Here is an 18,903-nt window from a genome sequence, read left to right as displayed (position 1 = left end):
AGTTCATCACACATATAAGCTCAGAAGTTCAGCTAGATCACAACAGGCAGTACAAAAAGACAAAATTTCAGCATCATAGAAGAAAATAGAAGTTCAGCAACATAGAGTAAAGAAGTCCAGGTATGAAACAACAGGCAGTTCATAATGGTAGATGGATGTAATTTTGACCAGCTGCACTCACCTCTTAGAACGATCATTCTTAAGCCTCGTAACACTGAAATAAAAGTCATCAACCTTCTTTCGGACGACAGCAAGTTCACTATCTGCTCAGTAAAAGAAATAGAAATTAAGAGCAACATTCGAGCACAACATTCAAACACAAGCACATCTTAGGTGCTACACCAGAAAAGGTAAACAACAAGATTATAAACATCACAACCCATGCATTACAGACCTTCCCCCACATAGAAACAGGTTCACTTAACTTTATTTACAAACCAACCGACAAAGCACAAACCAGAAGTTCAACTTGGACCACACAAGCAGTTCACAGGGATATCATGGACCAAAACCAAAAACAAAAGGGACTGGGATGGGGAAAGAAGAGAGAAACATACTCCTCTCTTTATGGATTCTTGCCTATTCCAGTCGCAGCACTGGAATGATCAACCTCGTCTCCCATGCTATTGCTTTCAGTCTCTTCATCGTCATCTCCAGTAGACATTGCAACATCGTCGACAAGGACACCAGCAGCAGTTGGAGCAGCTGGAGAATCTGAAACAACAAAAACTGTTGGTTGTGCTGGACTAGGAAGAGCTAGAGAACCAACATCAACAACAACTGATGGCTCTGCTGCAGGAGACTTCTCCAGGCCTGCAGCAGCGCTACCACCAGTCTCAACAGCAACCTCGATGGGATCTTTCTCCTAAATGATATCTCCAGCTGTCTTGCCCTGCTCAGCATCAAAAACCACAGTGCCAATGGACGACTGAGGTTCAGTTGGCTCCACCCCCTCGGAGCAGCCGGTGCCTGACATGATCTTGTCTGCAACCTTCTCTAGAGGAACACTAGAATCATCATTCTGCAGCAAAGAACAGAAATTCATTACAAATGGGCACATAGTGATAAAATGCAAAACAAGTAAAATAAAAAAAATGAGACAAATGGACAAGAAAAATGGTACTTTATTTTCACTGCCATGAACCTCATCAACTAATACATCACTCGCGGGAACAGGTTCATGCACAGGAGCAGTTGTGCTTTTAGGTAAAACATCCTCCTCAACCCTAGCACCATCATCAACAGCCTAAAAAAATCATGTAGAACACAAATGCCTAATCAACAAAAGTTCACATTACATAATAAAAGAAGGTCAGCTATGACAAAATGACACATAGTGGAAGTCCAAATATAGTAAACATATAAGGTCAGATAGCAAATTACTCTAATACAAAAGGGAACAAAAAGGGCCAGTTATGGAAATGACAGAAGTTCAGGTGCTGCAGCCCCTAAAGTTCAGGTACTGTAAATAGAGAGGTCACCTAGGAAACACTAGCACTAAAAAGAAAAAGTTTATGACACATGAAATCAATAAGGGTCACCTATGACTACAAACAGTAATAACTGAAAGCTAACAATCAACATTAACACACAGAAATATCAAAAAGCCAACATAAACAAACCTCTTAGGTATGCTCCACGTGGCCTCCTTCACGACCCAAACGAACAGGATCTTGCCTCTGAATCTGACTCACAACAACACTTGCCTCATCTTCAAAAGGCTTGCAACGAACATCCTGCATTTCCTTGAATAGCCCAAAGCTAGTTCGGAGGTGGGAAGCGCTCTGACGAAGCTCAGTAAGAAATCTAGCTTCAATTGACAAAACCTCCTTCGAAGACTCAGAATCAAAACCGTGGCCGGGAGGAAGAATCCCATGTTGGGGAACGTAGTAATTTCAAAATTTTCCTACGCACACGCAAGATCATGGTGATGGCATAGAAACGAGAGGGGAGAGTGTTGTCTACGTACCCTCGTAGACCATTTAAGCGGAAGCATTTATGACAATGCGGTTGATGTAGTCGTACGTCTTCACGAATCGACCGATCCAAGCACCGAACGTACAGCACCTCCGTGTTCAGCACACGTCCAGCTCGATGACGTCCCCCGGGCTCCAATCCAGCGAAGCGTCGGGGATGAGTTCCGTCAGCATGACGGCATGGTGACGATGATGATGTTCTACCGGCGCAGGGCTTCACCTAAACTCCGCGACGATATGACCGAGGTGGAATATGGTGGAGGGGGGCACCGCACACGGCTAAGGAATGATCCGTAGATCAACTTGTGTGTCTGTGGGGTGCCCCCCGCCCCCGTATATAAAGGAGCCAGGGGGAAGGAGGCGGCCGGCCAAGGAGGGCACGCCAAGGGGGGAGTCCTACTCCCACCGGGAGTAGGACTCCCTTCTTTCCAAGTTGGAGTAGAAGAAGGGGGGAAGGAGGAGGAAGAGGGGAAGGAAAGGGGGGGGGGCGCCGCCCCCTTCCCTTGTCCTATTCGGACTAGGAAGGGGAGGGGCGCGCGGCCCCCTCCTGCCTCCTTCCCTCTTCTCCCTCGAGGCCCATGTAGGCCCAATAACCCCCCCCCCCCGGGGGGGGGGTCCGGTAACCTCCCGGTACTCCAGTAAAATGCCGATTTCACCCGGAACGATTCCGATGTCCAAATATAGGCTTCCAATATATCGATCTTTATGTCTCGACCATTTCGAGACTCCTCGTCATGTCCGTGATCACATCCAGGACTCCGAACAACCTTCGGTACATCAAACCTTATAAACTCATAATAAAACTGCATCGTAACGTTAAGCGTGCGGACCCTACGGGTTCGAGAACTATGTAGACATGACCTAGAACTATTCTTGGTCAATAACCAATAGCGGAACCTGGATGTTCATATTGGTTCCCACATATTCTACGAAGATCTTTATCGGTCAAACCGCATAACAACATACGTTGTTCCCTTTGTCATCGGTATGTTACTTGCCCGAGATTCGATCGTCGGTATCCAATACCTAGTTCAATCTCGTTACCGGCAAGTCTCTTTACTCGTTCCGTAATACATCATTTCATAACTAACTAATTAGTTACAATGCTTGCAAGGCTTAGGTGATGAGTATTACCGAGAGGGCCCAGAGATACCTCTCCGACAATCGGAGTGACAAAACCTAATCTCGAATTATGCCAACTCAACATGTACCTTTGGAGACACCTGTAGAGCACCTTTATAATCACCCAGTTACGTTGTGACATTTGATAGCACACAAAGTGTTCCTTCGATAAACGGGAGTTGCATAATCTCATAGTTGCAGGAATTTTGTATAAGTCATGAAGAAAGCAATAGCAACATACTAAACGATCAAGTGCTAAGCTAACGGAATGGGTCAAGTCAATCACATCATTCTCCTAATGATGTGATCTCATTAATCAAATGACAACACATGCCTATGGTTTGGAAACATAACCATCTTTGATCAATGAGCTAGTTCAAGTAGAGGCATACTAGTGACACTATGTTTGTCTATGTATTCACACATGTATCATGTTTTCGGTTAATACAATTCTAGCATGAATAATAAACATTTATCATGATATGAGGAAATAAATAATAACTTTATTATTGCCTCTAGGGCATATTTCCTTTAGTCTCCCACCTGCACTAGAGTCAATAATCTAGATTACATAGTAATGATTCTAACACCCATGGAGTCTTGGTGCTGATCATGTTTTGCTCGTGAGAGAGGCTTAGTCAACAGGTCTGCAACATTCAGATCCGTATGTATCTTGGAAATCTCTATGTCTCCCACTTGGACTTGGTCTCGAATGGAATTGAAGCGTCTCTTGATGTGCTTGGTCCTCTTGTGAAATCTGGATTCCTTTGCCAAGGCAATTGCACCAGTATTGTCACAGAAGATCTTCATTGGTCCCGATGCACTAGGTATAACACCTAGATCGGAAATGAACTCCTTCATCCAGACTCCTTCATTTCCTGCTTCCGAAGCAGCTATGTACTCCGCTTCACATGTAGATCCCGCCACGACGCTTTGTTTAGAACTGCACCAACTTACAGCTCCACCGTTTAATAAAAATACGTATCCGGTTTGCGATTTAGAATCGTCCGGATCAGCGTCAAAGCTTGCATCGACGTAACCATTTACGACTAGCTCTTTGTCACCTCCATATACGAGAAACATATCCTTAGTCCTTTTCAGGTATTTCAGGATGTTCTTGACCGCTGTCCAGTGACCCACTCCTGGATTACTTTGGTACCTCCCTGCCAAACTAATAGCAAGGCACACATCAGGTTTGGTACACAGCATTGCATACATGATAGAGCCTATGGCTGAAGCATAGGGAACTCCTTTCATTTTCTCTCTATCTTCTGCATTGGTCGGGCATTGAGTCTGACTCAACTTTATACCTTGTAATACATGCAAGAACCCTTTCTTCGCCTGATCCATATCGAACCTTTTCAACACTTTATCAAGGTACGTGCTTTGTGAAAGTCCAATCAAGCGTCTTGATCTATCTCTATAGATCTTAATGCCCAATATGTAAGCAGCTTCACCGAGGTCTTTCATTGAAAAACTTTTATTCAAGTATCCTTTTATGCTATCCAGACATTCTATATCATTTCCAATCAACAATATGTCATCCACATATCATATTAGAAATGCTACAGAGCTCCCACTCACTTTCTTGTAAATACAGGCTTCTCCAAAAGTCTGTATAAAACTATATGCTTTGATCACACTATCAAAGCGTTTATTCCAACTCCGAGAGGCTTGCACCAGACCATAGATTGATCGTTGGAGCTTGCACACTTTGTTAGCTCCTTTAGGATCGACAAAACCTTCTGGTTGCATCATATACAACTCTTCTTCCAGAAATCCATTCAGGAATGCAGTTTTGACATCCATCTGCCAAATTTCATAATCATAAAATGCGGCAATCGCTAACATGATTCGGACAGACTTAAGCATCACTACGGGTGAGAAAGTCTCATCGTAGTCAACCCCTTGAACTTGTCGAAAACCTTTCGCAACAAGTCGAGCTTTATAGACAGTTACATTACCATCAGCGTCAGTCTTCTTCTTAAAAATCCATTTATTCTCAATGGCTTGCCGATCATCGGGCAAGTCAACCAAAGTCCATACTTTGTTCTCATACATGGATCCCATCTCAGATTTCATGGCCTCTAGCCATTTTGCGGAATCTGGGCTCATCATCGCTTCCTCATAGTTTGTAGGTTCATCATGGTCAAGTAACATGACTTCCAGAACAGGATTACCATACCACTCTGGTGCGGATCTTACTCTGGTAGACCTACGAGGTTCAGTAGACACTTGATCTGAAGTTTCATGATCAATATCATTAGCTTCCTCACTAATTGGTGTATTTGTCACAGGAACTGATTTCTGTGATGAACCACTTTCCAATAAGGGAGCAGGTACCGTTACCTCATCAAGTTCTACTTTCCTCCCACTCACTTCTTTCGAGAGAAACTCCTTCTCTAGAAAGGATCCATTCTTAGCAACGAATGTCTTGCCTTCGGATCTGTGATAGAAGGTGTACCCAACAGTCTCTTTTGGGTATCCTATGAAGACACATTTCTCTGATTTGGGTTCGAGCTTATCTGGTTGAAGTTTCTTCACATAAGCATCGCAGCCCCAAACTTTAAGAAACGACAACTTTGGTTTCTTACCAAACCATAGTTCATAAGGCGTCGTCTCAACGGATTTATATGGTGCCCTATTTAATGTGAATGCAGCCGTCTCTAAAGCATAACCCCAAAACGATAGCGGTAAATCAGTAAGAGACATGATAGATCGCACCATATCTAGTAAAGTATGATTACGACGTTCGGACACATCATTTCTTTGTGGTGTTCCAGGTGGCGTGAGTTGCGAAACTATTCCGCATTGTTTCAAATGTAAACCAAACTCGTAACTCAAATATTCTCCTCCACGATCAGATCGTAGAAACTTTATTTTCTTGTTACGATGATTTTCCACTTCACTCTGAAATTCTTTGAACTTTTCAAATGTTTCAGACTTGTGCTTCATTAAGTAGATATACCCATATCTTCTTAAATCATCTGTGAAGGTGAGAAAATAACGATATCCGCCACGCGCTTTAACATTCATCGGACCACATACATCTGTATGTATGATTTCCAACAAATCTGTTGCTCTCTCCATAGTACAGAAGAACGGTGTTTTAGTCATCTTGCCCATGAGGCACGGTTCGCAAGTACCAAGTGATTCATAATCAAGTGATTCCAAAAGTCCATCAGTATGGAGTTTCTTCATGCGCTTTACACCGATATGACCTAAACGGCAGTGCCACAAATAAGTTGCACTATCATTATCAACTCTGCATCTTTTGGCTTCAACATTATGAATATGTGTATCACTACTATCGAGATTCAATAAAAATAGACCACTCTTCAAGGGTGCATGACCATAAAAGATATTACTCATATAAATAGAACAACCATTATTCTCTGATTTAAATGAATAACCGTCTCGCATCAAACAAGATCCAAATATAATGTTCATGCTCAATGCTGGCACCAAATAACAATTATTCAGGTCTAAAACTAATCCCGAAGGTAGATATAGAGGTAGCGTGCCGACTGCGATCACATCGACTTTGGAACCGTTTCCCACGCGCATCGTCACCTCGTCCTTGGCCAGTGCTCGCTTATTCTGTAGTCCCTGTTTCGAGTTGCAAATATTAGCAACAGAACCAGTAACAAATACCCAGGTGCTACTATGAGCTCTAGTTAGGTACACATCAATAACATGTATATCACATATACCTTTGTTTACTTTGCCATCCTTCTTATCCGCCAAATACTTGGGGCAGTTCCGCTTCCAGTGACCAGTCTGCTTGCAGTAGAAGCACTCAGTTTCAGGCTTAGGTCTAGACTTGGGTTTCTTCTCTTGAGCAGCAACTTGCTTGCTGTTCTTCTTGAAGTTCCCCTTCTTCTTCCCTTTGCCCTTTTTCTTGAAACTAGTGGTCTTGTTGACCATCAACACTTGATGCTCCTTCTTGATTTCTACCTCCGCAACCTATAGCATTGCGAAGAGCTCGGGAATTGTCTCGTTCATCCCTTGCATATTATAATTCATCACAAAGCTCTTGTAGCTTGGTGGCAGTGATTGGAGAATTCTGTCAATGACGATCATCCGTAAGATTAACTCCCAGTTGAATCAAGTGATTATTATACCCAGACATTTTGAGTATATGCTCACTGGCAGAACTATTCTCCTCCATCTTACAGCTGTAGAACTTATTGGAGACTTCATATCTCTCAATCCGGGCATTTGCTTGAAATATTAACTTCAACTCCTGGAACATCTCATATGCTCCATGACGTTCAAAACGTCGTTGAAGACCCGGTTCTAAGCCGTAAAGCATGGCACACTGAACTATAGAGTAGTCATCAGCTTTGCTCTGCCAGACGTTCACAACATCTGGTGTTGCTCCTGCAGCAGGCCTGGCACCCAGCGGTGCTTCCAGGACGTAATTCTTCTGTGCAGCAATGAGGATAATCCTCAAGTTACGGACCCAGTCCGTGTAATTGCTACCATCATCTTTCAACTTTGCTTTCTCAAGGAACGCATTAAAATTCAACGGAACAACAGCACGAGCCATCTATCTACAACAAACATAGACAAGCAAAATACTATCAGGTACTAAGTTCATGATAAATTTAAGTTCAATTAATCATATTACTTAAGAACTCCCACTTAGACAGACATCTCTCTAGTCATCTAAGTGATCACGTGATCCAAATCAACTAAACCATAACCGATCATCACGTGAGATGGAGTAGTTTTCAATGGTGAACATCTCTATGTTGATCATATCTACTATATGATTCACGCTCGACCTTTCGATCTCTGTGTTCCGAGGCCATATCTGCATATGCTAGGCTCGTCAAGTTTAACCTGAGTATTTTGCGTGTGCAAAACTGGCTTGCACCCGTTGTAGATGGACGTAGAGCTTATCACACCCGATCATCACGTGGTGTCTGGGCACGACGAACTTTGGCAACGGTGCATACTCAGGGAGAACACTTCTTGATAATTTTTAGTGAGAGATCAGCTTAAAATGCTACCGTCAATCAAAGCAAGATAAGATGCATAAAGGATAAACATGACATGCAATCAATATAAGTGATATGATATGGCCATCATCATCTTGTGCTTGTGATCTCCATCTCTGAAGCACCATCGTGATCACCATCGTCACCGGCGCGACACCTTGATCTCCATCGTAGAATCGTTGTCGTTTACGCCATCTATTGCTTCTACGACTATCGCTACCGCTTAGTGATAAAGTAAAGCAATTACAGGGCGTTTACATTTCATACAATAAAGCGACAACCATATGGCTCCTGCCAGTTGCCGATAACTTCGGTTACAAAACATGATCATCTCATACAGTAAAATATAGCATCACGTCTTGGCCATATCACATCACAACATGCCCTGCAAAAACAAGTTAGACATCCTCTACTTTGTTGTTGCAAGTTTTACGTGGCTGCTACGGGCTGAGCAAGAACCGTTCTTACCTACGCATCAAAACCACAACGATAGTTTGTCAAGTTGGTGCTGTTTTAACCTTCGCTAGGACCGGGCGTAGCCACACTCGGTTCAACTAAAGTTGGAGAAACTGACACCCGCTAGTCACCTGTGTGCAAAGCACGGCGGTAAAACCAGTCTCGCGTAAGCGTACGCGTAATGTCGGTCCGGGCCGCTTCATCCAACAATACCGCCGAACCAAAGTATGACATGCTGGTAAGCAGTATGACTTGTATCGCCCACAACTCACTTGTGTTCTACTCGCGCATATAACATCAACGCATAAAACCTAGGCTCGGATGCCACTGTTGGGGAACTTAGTAATTTCAAAATTTTCCTATGCACACGCAAGATCATGGTGATGGCATAGCAACGAGAGGGGAGAGTGTTGTCTACGTACCCTCGTAGACCGTTTAAGCAGAAGCGTTTATGACAACGCGATTGATGTAGTCGTACGTCTTCACGAATCGACCGATCCAAGCACCGAACGTACGGCACCTCCGTGTTCAGCACACGTCCAGCTCGATGACGTCCCCCGGGCTCCAATCCAGCGAAGCGTCTGGGATGAGTTCCGTCAGCACGACGGCATGGTGACGATGATGATGTTCTACCGGCGCAGGGCTTCGCCTAAACTCCGCGACGATATGATCGAGGTGGAATATGGTGGAGGGGGGCACCGCACACGGCTAAGGAACGATCCGTAGATCAACTTGTGTGTCTCTGGGGTGCCCCCCGCCCCGTATATAAAGGAGCCAGGGGGAAGGAGGCGGCCGGCCAAGGAGGGCGCGCCAAGGGGGGAGTCCTACTCCTACCGGGAGTAGGACTCCCTTCTTTCCAAGTTGGAGTAGGAGAAGGGGGGAAGGAGGAGGAAGAGGGGAAGGAAAGGGGGGGGGGCGCCGCCCCACTTCCCTTGTCCTATTCGGACTAGGAAGGGGAGGGGCGCGCGGCCCCCTCCTGCCTCCTTCCCTCTTCTCCCTCGAGGCCCATGTAGGCCCAATAACCCCCCGGGGGGTTCCGGTAACCTCCCGGTACTCCGGTAAAATGCCGATTTCACCCGGAACGATTCCGATGTCCAAATATAGGCTTCCAATATATCGATCTTTATGTCTCGACCATTTCGAGACTCCTCGTCATGTCGGTGATCACATCCGGGACTCCGAAAAACCTTCGGTACATCAAAACTTATAAACTCATAATAAAACTGTCATCGTAACGTTAAGCGTGCGGACCCTACGGGTTCGAGAACTATGTAGACATGACCTAGAACTATTCTTGGTCAATAACCAATAGCGGAACCTGGATGTTCATATTGGTTCCCACATATTCTACGAAGATCTTTATCGGTCAAACCGCATAACAACATACATTGTTCCCTTTGTCATCGGTATGTTACTTGCCCGAGATTCGATCGTCGGTATCCAATACCTAGTTCAATCTCGTTACCGGCAAGTCTCTTTACTCGTTCCGTAATACATCATTTCATAACTAACTCATTAGTTACAATGCTTGCAAGGCTTAGGTGATGAGTATTACCGAGAGGGCCCAGAGATACCTCTCCGACAATCGGAGTGACAAAACCTAATCTTGAATTATGCCAACTCAACATGTACCTTTGGAGACACCTGTAGACCACCTTTATAATCACCCAGTTACGTTGTGATGTTTGATAGCACATAAAGTGTTCCTCCGGTAAACGGGAGTTGCATAATCTCATAGTTGCAGGAACTTTGTATAAGTCATGAAGAAAGCAATAGCAACATACTAAACGATCAAGTGCTAAGCTAACGGAATGGGTCAAGTCAATCACATCATTCTCCTAATGATGTGATCTCATTAATCAAATGACAACACGTGCCTATTGTTAGGAAACATAACCATCTTTGATCGATGAGCTAGTTCAAGTAGAGGCATACTAGTGACACTATGTTTGTCTATGTATTCACACATGTATCATGTTTCCGGTTAATACAATTCTAGCATGAATAATAAACATTTATCATGATATGAGGAAATAAATAATAACTTTATTATTGCCTCTAGGGAATATTTCCTTCATCCCATCCACGCGACTAAGACACTCAATAGTTGTCAGAACATGGGCCATCTCCCCACAAACAGTTTCAAGAAGACCGTCAATCCTAACGGGAATAAGATTGGCAGCATCAAACAAACCCTCATAAGACATGCCACCCGCAGCACTCACACTGGTAGAAGAACCTCCTGGATCTATGGGGGGGGGGTGCCAGTATTAACATCCCGGGCGAATTCAAATCTTGGGGAAATTCCACTCCCTAGGCCGGAGGCACGCGGCATAGTAAGAACATGACGTTTAATATGCCTAAAGAACACAACCTCAGCCTGTGTCTTTCACTGCATACAAAAACAAAAGTCAACGCGTCGCAAAAAAATGAAAGAACATGGAAACAAAAATATAGAAGACAGTACCAGAAGTTCAAGTTAGACTACACAGGAAAGAAGAAACACTCACAGGCAGTTTCCCAAACACCCAGTTGGCTGGGTCATCATCACCCTTCCTGACCAAGTCAGCCGCAACAAGCTCAAGAAGATTGGCCTGAATCATGAAATATATGCGAGGGGTCCTCAAGTTAACAACAGGCTTATTGCCAATGATAAGGCAGTCCGAACACATAAGAAGCGGCGCGATGGCACAGCCTGTGACAACTTTTCCTCTGCTAGTCCCTTGCTGATACCTAACAACAGCCCTTCAAATGTCATCAACAAACAACTGGCAGTAGTCCATATCTGCCATATCTTCAGAGACAAGGTTCTCAGCCATTACTGCCTCCCTAGACACTTGTGTAGACGTACCAGGAATAACCACCTTCATGAAAAGAATTAGGTAAAACACCTGCAGAGCCAGATCATCATTCATCTCATCCTTCACAAGTTTCCCGAGGATATTCCGCAGATCCTTTGTCTTGATGTCGTCACTCCTAGCGTAGCCAAGTTTGGACTTCAGCCTCATAACAGCATCATCAAACCCATCATTCGAGGGCCTAGGAGGGGTACGATCACCTTGAGGGAATCCAAAAAGATGGTAAATAGCATCACTTGTAATACACAGAACCTTGTTCGCCTCACCCATTTCCAGAATCATGGTTGTAGGGTCAATCCTTGTGTAGATGTTGCGCATCAAAGGACGAGAAATGTTGGAATCAACAGTCAAGTCAAACACACAACCAAATCCAGCCTTGATAACCCTCGTCTTGTGCCTAAGTTGTAGCATTTTCGCATACGTCTTGACCTCTTTCAGTGAGTAGCGAACCGTCTTGTTAAAACGTTTCGCCGCATCTCCTCCTTCGTCACCTTCTTCGGGCGCTTTGCCTGCTCTCTTCCTCCTCTCAGGCCGCTCCACAAGCTGATACTGAAAAAAAATACAATGACAAGGAAAAAAGGCAGAACAATGAGATACACAAACTACACCAAAATTTCACTAATGCCTACATACGAAGTACATTTCAAAAGTCCAACTATGTCTACATAGGCAGTACAACCATGTATAACCAGAAGTTAACATGCTTTCAAATGTTAGAAATTTACCTAGCAGAAGTTCAACATGTACACCAAGGAAGTAATAAAACATGTACAACAACAAGTTAAGCTAATTTCTTATGTACATATATAGAAGTTCACCTATGTACACAAAGGCAGTAATACCATATAAGCCTAGCAGTTCAGCTAATTTATTCGTCTATATGAAGCAGAAGGTCAGCTATGTACATAGCAAAAGTTCAACCATGTACACCAAGGCAGTAATAAAACATGTACAACAACAAGTTAAGCTAATTTCTTATGTATATATCCAGAAGTTCACCTATGTACACAAAGGCAGTAATACCATATAAGCCAAGCAGTTCAGCTAATTTATTCGTCTATATGACGCAGAAGGTCAGCTATGTACGCCAAGGCAGTGCTACAAACACAAAAACTACAACAAATCTACAAATGCTCTCAAAAGGAGTAAACATGAGAGATTCATACCTGATTAGCGGCATCATCATCATCATCATCATCCTCATCATCAGCATTGAAATCAGCATCATCCTTGTCCTCTGGATTAACACGAGAACGCTTCTTCAGACCCTTGTTGACCTTTGGAGGTGCAAGCTTGCGCTTAACGCCACATTTCTTCCCCTTACCAGATGCACCAGCACCAAGTGGAGAAGGTGTAGGCGCCATAGTGGCAAGCACACGAGGACTACGGCATGGCGTACCACCAAGGGCTAGCCCTTCCTCTTCAGCAAGTTCTATAGCCCTTGAAACACGTGGGCTCCTCCGAGGAGCAAGTTCACCAACTAAATTCTTCCTGGCAGCGGTCTTCTTGATTTTATTCTTCACGGGGACAACCATGCCATCAATGCCACACGGCACGTCTACCTCAGCAACAGAGCAATGCCCAACCGTGACCTCAGGAACATCAACAGATTCAGGAACATCTGAACCTTTCTGAAGGCGGGCCGCCATCTTCTTATCAAAATCTTCTTGCTTCTTCCTCTTGCATTGGTCCTCCAGAAGAAGTTGAAGAGGTACATCCTCAGGTTGCGTGACAGGTTCAGTGCCATCAATGGACTGCGACTGCGTCTCTGACATCTGAACAGAGCACAAAGGATCCAGAATGGAATCACAACCTTCAACTGACGAAGCCCCCTGCTCGGCAGCAGCAGTGTTTTCTAATAAACCCATCTTAGATAGAATATCGTTGATGGTGTTCACAGCTTCCTCTTTCTATGGACACATCTGAAAACAACACAAAAAGCATAGAAAAAAATAAAAATAGTCAGGAACAAAAAAAAACACATGACAGGAACAAGTTAAAAAAACATGGCTCAAGAATTTAAATTAAAAGAAAAGGAGTTGCACATACTAGGTGAAGCAAGAGCTGTAGAAGCAAGTTCCTCGAGGCTTGAATTATTCTCAAGGCTCAAAGCAACCTTAGCAATCAAAGTCAAAGGAATAAAAGGTGATTTAGCCGCATCAGATATTGGAGCATCAATATTAACTTCTGAAGCTCCATCTTGATCACATGCATTTTTTCCAGAACTATTCAACTCATCATCAACTACAAAAAGTGCAAGTAAAAAGGAAGTTGAGTTCTAATCTGCAATCCTACACCAAAGGGAGTTCTACTATTGCATCAATATCCAATACCCAGAAGTTCAACAATACCTAACAAAGAATTAAACACAATGAACAATTTGCAATTTACATACTGAATATAGAACAATCTACACCAGAGGGGGTAGTACATATAAGATGAATGTCCAGAAGTTAAACAATATATAACAAAGTAGTAAAACAAATACGCAGAACAGAAGTTCAACCAAATTTCATTATAAACAAACAATAATTAAAAACAGAAGTTCAAGTATGTGACCAAGCAAGTACCACATAAAAAAGATGTAGCATCAGCAGAAATACTATTTCACAAGCAAACTAAATATCAATACCATGAAAATGATCACACAAAAAAAGAAAAAACAAAGATATACACTATAAATATGAAACATTTGGGAAGTCCAACTACACTTGGTGACATAGTTCACCAGCAATTCATCAAAATAAAAACTAAGCAACACTCTACTAACTTAAACTAAGGGTAAAATGCATACACATGACCTTTGTTAGAAGTTCACACTATTAAGAGAAGGCAGTCCAACAAAACAACTAAGTGAAGATATGGGCAAGAATATATAAGAAAACTGCTATTTAAAATACAAGATCCAACTACAATACAATACCTGGAGAAGGTTTTGAAGCCATGACAACAGAACCCCTTGATGAATGGAACTCCAAACCCTAGAACAACCTACTAAAAACAGGGGATAGATTGCTTATAGTTAGCAAGTAGAAAATCATACAAGAAATACAAAAAGAAACTAAATCAAACCCTAGGATGAAACAACTGAACATACCAACAAGTATGAAAATATGAAAAGTAGCACAACTAGGCAAGCACAACAACAAAAAGGATCCATAAACTAACTAGCATTTGACAGAAACAATCTAGACTTCGAATTCAACGACACTAATGCAATAAGATACATCAGATCCAGCATCAACCATCACACCACACCCTCTCTTACATGCATCTGACTGCTGAAATCACCAAAGGGGAAATAAATCCACACAAGTCTGAAGGGGAAATAGCACACACAAGCATCTCATAGACAAATCTCACCATGGGGGAATGGAATCCACCCACCACATGCACAAGAACCTACCTAATATCCCACGCAACCATCAGAAGAAGGGGTAGGATGCGGATGCGAGAGCACACAGAAGAAACAGACAGGCCTCGACAGATCTGGCGAAACTAAGAGCAAGCATTAGGGGGGAGCATTTGTACCTCTCCAAACGACCCCCGCACGCATGAATACGTGGCGGTTCTTCCACCCCCACGACGCCACACGTAGTTTGGAACCGCGCAGGCAGTTGCGGTTTTGCTTTAGAGGAGAAGAGCACGGACTGGGCGAGGGAGAGCGGGGCATGGGGGAGAAATAGGAGCGTGGCGCGCGGCGGTTACTCCACAAACGAGCGCAGGCGACAGCGGTGGAGAAGTTGGGGGAGGTTGGAGGAGAGGAGAGCAGCGGAGCCTCAGAGAGGGAGAAGAGAGCGAGCGCCAGGGGAAGGGGATTTCTGACAGGTGGTGGCGAGGGAGTCGGGCACTTAATGCCTCCCTATAGTGGGGTGTGCAGTTTTACCCCCCCTCCCCAACAACTAAAAAAGTAAATGCCCTATTGATATATGAATGCACCATTTGAATGCATCTATTATAAATTGATAAGATCACACAACAAAACTGCTGGTATCCTTAAAAGCAAAAATTGATGGCAAATACACTACCAAGGGAATAAAAATACATACACAAATATGCACCTACATAAACAAGAGAAAGAAGTTCACAAAATAAAGAACATAAGTTCAAGTACACTAATCAGGGAAGTCAAGGCATATGAATAAATAAATAGTAAGAAACAATAAAGAGTAGTTCAAATACAAAAAACAGATGAAGTCCATATATAACTAAAATACACAACTTAGAAAAAATATAGAAGTTCAAAATTCAAAATAAATAACAGAAGTTCAAGTACACTATCAAGTGAAGTAAGACAAACGAATAAATAAACACTAACAAACAAACATAAGAAGTTCAAATACAGAAACATATGAAGTCCATATAACAAAGTAAAACACAAAACTTAGAAAATAAACCCTAAAACCCTAAGATAGATAGTGGGGTCACGGATGTGACGGACTCACCTCCGCATGCGACGACACGGTGTGCCGCGTCGTTGCGTGATGTCTACTACACAACCTTTTTCTTGTAGACGTTGTTGGGCCTCCAAGTGCAGAGGTTTGTAGGACAGTAGCAAATTTCCCTCAAGTGGATGACCTAAGATTTATCAATCCGTGGGAGGCATAGGATGAAGATGGTCTCTCTCAAACAACCCTGCAACCAAATAACAAAGAGTCTCTTGTGTCCCCAACACACCCAATACAATGGTAAATTGTATAGGTGCACTAGTTCAGCGAAGATATGGTGATACAAGTGCAATATGGATGATAGATATAGGTTTTTGTAATCTAAAAAATATAAAAACAGCAAGGTAACAAGTGGTAAAAGTGAGCGTAAACGGTATTGCAATGCTAGGAAACAAGGCCTAGGGTTCATACTTTCAATAGTGCAAGTTCTCTCAACAATAATAAAATAACTGGATCATATAACTATCCCTCAACATGCAACAAAGAGTCACTCCAAAGTCACTAATAGCGGAGAACAAACGAAGAGATTATTGAAGGGTATGAAACCACCTCAAAGTTCTCCTTTCTGATCGATCTATTCAAGAGTCCGTACTAGAATAACACCTTATGACACAAATCAACCAATACCCTAATGTCACCTAGATACTCCAATGCCACCTCAAGTATCCGTGGGCATGATTATACGATATGCATCACACAATCTCAGATTCATCTATTCAACCAACACAAATTACTTCAAAGAGTGCCCCAAAGTTTCTACCGGAGAGTCAAGACGAAAATGTGTGCCAACCCCTAGGCATAAGTTCACAAGGTCACTGAACCCTCAAGTTGATAACCAAAACATACATCAAGTAGATCACGTGAATATCCCATTGTCACCACAGATAAGCACATGCAAGACATACATCAAGTGTTCTCAAATCCTTAAAGACTCAATCCGATAAGATAACTTCAAAGGGAAAACTCAATCCATTACAAGAGAGTAGAGGGGGAGAAACATCATAAGATCCAACTATAATAGCAAAGCTCGCGATACATCAAGATCGTGCCAAATCAATAACATGAGAGAGAGAGATCAAACACATAGCTACTAGTACATACCCTCAGCCCCGAGGGTGAACTACTCCCTCCTCGTCATGGAGAGCGCCGGGATGATGAAGATGGCCACCGGTGAGGGATCCCCCCTCTGGCAGGGTGCCGGAATAGGGCCCGATTGATTTTTGGTGGCTACAAAGGCTTGCGGTGGCGGAACTCCCGATCTAGGTTATTTTCTGGAGGTTTCAGTATTTATAGGAATTTTTGGCATCGGGAACAAGTCAGGGAGGTCTCCGGGCTGTCCACGAGACAGGGGGCATGCCCAGGGGGGTGGGCGCAGCCCCCACCCTCGTGGGCAGCCTGGGACTCTTCTGGCCCAACTCTTTCACTCCAGGGGCTTCTTTTGGTCCATAAAAAATCATCAAAAACTGGCATGTTAATTGGACTCCGTTTGGTACTCCTTTTCTATAAAACTCAAAAACAAAGAGAAAACAGAAACCGGCACTGGGCTCTAGGTTAATAGGTTAGTCCCAAAAATCATATAAAACAGCATATAAATGCATATAAAACATCCTAGATGGATAATATAATAGCATGGAACAATAAAAAATTATAGATACATTGGAGACATATCGAGCATCCCCAAGCTTAATTCCTGCTCGTCCTCGAGTAGGTAAATGATAAAAATAGAATTTTTTATGTGGAATGCTACCTAACATATTTATCAATGTAATTCCCTTTATTGTGGCATGAATGTTCAGATCCATAAGATTCAAGATAAAAGTTTAATATTGACATAAAAATAGTAATACTTCAAGCATGCTAACCAAGCAGTTTATGTCTTATCAAAATAACATAGCCAAAGAAAGCTTATCCCTACAAAATCATATAGTTTGGCCATGCTTTATTTTAGTCACACAAAATGCTCCCATCATGCACAACCCCGGTTTTAGCCAAGCAATTGGTTCATACTTTTTAACGCGCTTCAGCCTTTTCAACCCTCACGCAATACATGAGCGTAAGCCATGGACATAGCACTATGGGTGGAGTACAGTATGATGATAGGGATTATGTGAGAAAACAAAAAAGGAGAAAGTCTCACATTGACGCGGCTAATCAACGAGCTATGGAGATGCCCATCAATTGATGTCAATACTAGGAGTAGGGATTGCCATGCAACGGATGCACTAGAGCTATAAATGTATGAAAGCTCATCAAAAAGAAACTAAGTGGGTGTGCATCCAACTTGCCTGCTCACGAAGACCTATGGCATTTTGAGGAAGCCCATCATTGTAATATACAAGCCAAGTTCTATAATGAAAAATTCCCACTAGTATATGAAAGAGACAAAATAAGAAACTCTCTATCATGAAGATCATGGTGCTATTTTGAAGCACAAGTGTGGAAAAAGGATAGTAACATTGTCCCTTCTCTCTTTTTCTCTCATTTTTTTATTTGGGCTTCTTTGGCCTGTTCTCTCTCTCTCTCTATATATATTTGGGATTCTTTGGCCTCTTTTTTTTCTCTTTTTTTTATTTCGTCCGGAGTCTCATCCTGACTTGTGGGGGAATCATAGTCTCCATCATCCTTTCCTCACATGGGACAATGCTCTAATAATGAAGATCATCACACTTTTATTTATTTACAACTCAAGAATTACAAGTCAATACTTAGGACAAAATATGACTCAATATGAATGCTTACGGTGGTGTACTGCTACCTCTTGAGCACTGTGTTGGATTTCCCCGAAGAGGAGAGGATGATGCAGCAAAGTCGCGTAAGTATTTCCCTCAGTTTTTGAGAACCAAGGTATCAATCCAGTAGGAGACCAGGCACAAGTCCCTCGTACCTGCACAAAACGATAGCTCCTCGCAACCAACGCGATTAGGGGTTGTCAATCCCTTCATAGTCACTTACGAGAGTGAGATCTGATAGAGATGATAAATAATATTTTTGGTATTTTTGGTATATAGATGCAAAGTGAAAAGTAAAAGGCAAAGTA

This window comes from Triticum dicoccoides, chromosome 1B, assembly GCF_002162155.2.
Source record: "Triticum dicoccoides isolate Atlit2015 ecotype Zavitan chromosome 1B, WEW_v2.0, whole genome shotgun sequence".
In the NCBI taxonomy this organism is placed as follows: domain Eukaryota; kingdom Viridiplantae; phylum Streptophyta; class Magnoliopsida; order Poales; family Poaceae; genus Triticum; species Triticum dicoccoides.
Note: the sequence above shows the minus strand (reverse complement) of the source record.